Genomic DNA, 4,891 nt, shown 5'->3' with positions numbered 1-4,891 from the left:
AGGGTACGATTTGGGGGGCTGAATCCCCGAACCCTCCCCCCCCCCTTCTGTCTACGCCAGTGAGTGACGGTGTGAACAACGTGCCGTTGATAGTGTCACAGTTGTGACCAGAGCCTGGACTGCAGGTGGGAGATGGGGTGGTGTGTAGATTTACTCGCTTCAGCTTACTACCAGTCTGGGCAAAGCACCTCCAAACTGTACTTAAAGTAAAGTACCAAGAACGTGGCACCATACGTACTGCAGGTAGGGTATCAGTACTTAAAGTAAAGCACTTTGAAGAACCCGTAAAGAACATTACAAAATTAGCTGCCTCAAATTTGTTCGTTCTGGGGATGAGAAAGAGTGCTGGTGTAATTATGTGTTGGCTGTTATCGTTATAAAGCTTTCGCAGGCGTTTTAGCCAAGTACTAGTTGAGAAACGCGGTGATATACAGTTGACTCATGTCAGTTGTATACTATACGGGGAATTTGGCACATTCCCCGCTTCACCTCCAGCAATGCTGTAGAGTGTCGCCCACGGCGATGAAACTCCCCACCGACCATCCTGAAATGAAGTTGTTGTTGTTGTTTCATGTATATAAACTGAAAGATAAGAAATAAAAGGAAACGCATCACAATACAGCACTTCTTTTTTTTTTCTGTTACCTTATTTTCTGCAAAAAAAAAAGCTGTATTAACATATAAAAATGGAAGTTGTAAAATTAACGCATGTGCAACACAAACCCGTGCCACCGCGCTGCATATAGCAGTGCATAGCGTGTTTATGCGTTTTCGTGTTTGCAACTTTCGAACAATACCAACTTATTAATTCTTATGACCTACCAACAATGTAATTTCTGCTTGGAAAATGGGCACTCTATACAAGTATTTTAATTGGTATTTTCCATGTTTGGCTTTTGCAGTACCAATCAGGTACTTAAAGGAGAGTACCGGAGAAAAGTACTTAAAGTCTAGTACAAAGTACACAATTTGAGATGTACTTAAGTAAAGTACAGCCGTCGCCACCCTTAACCGTAGCGCGGGAACGCGTGGACTGCTTGCATGCCAGCACCGCCTTTCGTAGACTCTGGGGCCCTGGTACGCGAGCGCCCCTTCTCGATGCGGACTCGACAAGCACGCACGGATCACCTACTCAGTTACCTACTCTGCAGACACTTCAGCGATAAGAAAATCAGTATACCAAGGAAAATCAGTGTGTCCTTGGAGTATTTGTATCCACACAAACACCATGATACATGACCACCATGACACAAACGCCATTTCTTCCCTCAGTCCCATGAAACAAAATAAAAATTTGTGTGATGACACATATCATAGCGAACGGAACGCTCAGAGCAAACATGGGTGAGCCTGCAGTGTTGACATACGCCTAAAATTTACGTCATAATATTGCGCCTTTCTTAACTCGCCCTTCCCCAAGCCGACACTTAGATAAAGCGTGGCAGATAATGCACACACGCGGTTGGTGTGCCTGTTGGGCGTGAGCGTTAGGTGACACTAAACAGCAGGTGATCCGTCCTACTAAGCCGAATCCCCAAGCTCGTCCCGTCGAGAGGAGGCGCTCGTGTACCATGACCCTGAACCATTTGGAGGGAGAGTTTGGCCATTCTCTGATCTTTTGCCGCCTCATGGGTGGGACCAATTTTGACGTCAGAGTCGTCGTTGCGCCGACCTGAAAACGTGATTCCAAGCAGAATCCGGTTATCAGCCATGTTTTGCGCGCCATTTTGATGCTGTCCGCAAGCTGGTCGACAGCTTTGCTGTCGCTTTGGTCGACAGCTTAAATGACTTGAACCATTAAGGCATCGTATTTTTTCTGCTGTGAAAACATTGACGGGATGGAAATTACCTACAGGTTTGAGCAAACAATGGTATTGACAGTGTAGTGGTATCACAATCGCAAGCAGATAACAGGGCGTCTTTTTTAACGTTCGCGTGTCTTTTGTAAACAGGCTAAACAGTTTTTCAGCGAGGCACACGTCCTGTCGCAGACAGTATATAACTGAAGATGACTAATCACCTAAATTCATTAATCAACTTTTCAGTTGGAGAATTTAGGGCAAAAGAGGGATAGCACAATGGAACGCAATCCTCGTTGAAAGTCATCTCGTCTTTTAAAAACGCTGAAACGAGCACGCGTGGTCAAACATCTGTTGTGGAATTTCGCTATGCAAATGAGCCAAAACCAAAACAAGGGGCCTCGGGAGGGCATGACCTTCGCCGACGGAGGCTTATCTGGGCCAAAGCGGTTGATCGAGCCAGGAGGCCGGGGTGTGCGGTAATACTATTTTTATTATAATACTAATATATAATACTGCACAAAAACACGTATTATAATACTAATACAATAATACTTCTGAGACAGTGTGTTTTAATACGTAATACTAATACCGTATGATATCATATTATGGTAATACAAAGAATACGTAACCTTTTGGAAAAGCCGAGAGCGTGCACAACATTTATTACACTACGATGTATTATAATACATACCCACTCCTGCCAGGATGTCAGCACTTAGTCCAATCATCTGCATCGCTCCAATGCATATGACCCTCTGATGTGGAATGAGCGCTGTCCTCCCAGTGCTCCCGATCGGAGCGGTTTCGGTTTATTTGCATACCAAAATTCTGCGACGGATATTTCAGTACGCGTTTCAGGACTTTTAAAAAATTGAATAGCTTTCAACGAAGATGTTTGATGATGATGATTATGTCCCATTCTGCAATCTCGCTTTCTCCCCAAATCCCCTAATTAAAAAGTTAGTTGATGAATTTTAGGTTCGACAGGATCTCCGCCGGACCGTATAGCTCAACTGCAATAACGACGTCTATCCTGCTATCATAGCATTTTTACTTTAAAAATGTGTTTTATTTTAAAACGCCCTGTAGACGGGCTGGTTTTTTCACGTTGGCGAAAATGGATCCTCACATATGCCGACCACCTCATGCAATTGAGTTGTAGTTTCAGCACGTTGCGGTGCATCGATAGTAGCATCTCTGATATACTGCACCTTCGATAGACCGTACTGGTGCGCACCAGACATCTTCGATTAACGTTACGTAACATGTATTCGATTAACGGGGTGCACCCGCCCAGTGCGCCCCCGAGTTGCCTTGATGCGCACCGAGGAAAGCGGCTGGGCCACAGTGTGCAATCCCAGGGAGGATTGCGACAGGTGAGAGCAGCAGACGCCATAGCACACGTACGTTATGGCATCCCTACGTAATTACGTGCTGCTTGAGGTGGCTCTTGAGGAGTTTCTTTCCAGATCAGAGGACAGCGATGATGACGACCTCATGGTAATAATTCACGAGAATAAGTGTGGGGGAACAACTTAGTTAGTAATCATCCATATTGCAAAAAGGGCACTCACCTGACCAATGGGGGCATCAGTGTCGGGCGAGCACGGCAGCCCCCCCTACGTAACCCGTCCCAGGGGGCATTTCGCAGCTATAGCGACAGGGTGGCGTCGTGCCTACTTAGCCGTCTCGGCGCGGCGAGTTCTTTAACGCCGCCACTGTACCTCACCACTGATTAGCTGGTTTAGCTGCGATTGTGTAATCCTGAGATGATGTTTTCTTCCGTCTGGTGCTGGGGATGGTGGTGCTGACGAAAACCGGCTTGCCGTTGTTGGCCACTTGCCTCTAAAATAACGCGGCCGCGCTACACGTTAATCCAAGCCAATAGCCAAATATAGTAAAAAATCGCAACTTTTCATATTCCACGCAAAACACAGGGTGCTGCTCACTACGAGCTTATTCCCCTTGATCTGCTCAACTTGCTCTACTTGACATACTCTGGGTGTCATCTTTGTGGAGTACTGCACACCCTCCTGGCTCCAGGGCAGACTCAAGTCTTGCCAGTGTGGCGTGTGTTTCGATCCATGAAACTGCACATCTGCTAGGGCACTCGTCACACAATACGCCGAGATGAAAGAACACAAGAGGGAGAATTGCGTAAACTCCGAGTGATGAACGCACAGCAGCAAGAAACAATACTTGCCGTTATCATTCGCTTACATGTTGAAGTGACGCTAGCAGGTGCACATGAGGAATTATCCTTCATTCGATGGCTGGAACAATGTGAATCGTTTACCAAACACGTGAGAATCAGTCACATATTGAGCGATCAGCTACGTTGTTCTCCTAAATATTTGTGGTCCCCATGTTCGTTCGGAGTTGCTGTTACTGTTGTTCTCAAATGAGTGGACAGTACATAGCATCCCGGATATGAAATGTAGCAGCAAGTTTCCTCTAAAAATCGAAGTTCACATTGCTGCTATTTCGCTGCACGTAATAAGAACGTCGTCATAGACAGGACACACATTAAATATTTTCAGGCCTCCTGAGTTTCGCGTAGGATTCAAGGAAAATCTGGTAGCCACAATCCTATCGGTTCCACACACTTGCACACCGCAAAATACTTGCACTGTTTAGACGCACAGCTTCTTGCACAGAAGGCCAAACGCGGACAACACGCTATAGGTTTAACGCACCGTCTTACGCAAAGGAATACGCACCATGCGGTTCCGCCACTATGCGTTTTGCTCAGAGATGGGACGAATCCAAAATTTTTCGAATCCGAATCCAAGGAAGGTTCTACCAATCCACGAATCTTACGAATCTCGAATCTTTCGAATCCTTTCTTTAAAAAGAGTTTAGCAAGCCAGGAAAAAACACTTCTAGTGACAAGTGTTTTGAAGGAGAATATGATGCCTTTGTTTACTGAAAAACAAATTAAATAATGCTTCAGTTTCAGGAGAAAATATACTCATATAGTTCTTCTTAAACGTAATTTATTTAGCATGTTGTTCATCGACTACAAGAAATACATAAATTCTTGAGTCTGAATTATTTCCATAAAACTAAGCAACAATCAAAAGTAAAGC

Source organism: Ornithodoros turicata, unplaced genomic scaffold (assembly GCF_037126465.1).
Source record: "Ornithodoros turicata isolate Travis unplaced genomic scaffold, ASM3712646v1 Chromosome25, whole genome shotgun sequence".
Lineage (NCBI taxonomy): Eukaryota > Metazoa > Arthropoda > Arachnida > Ixodida > Argasidae > Ornithodoros > Ornithodoros turicata.
This window is presented reverse-complemented; position numbering follows the sequence as displayed.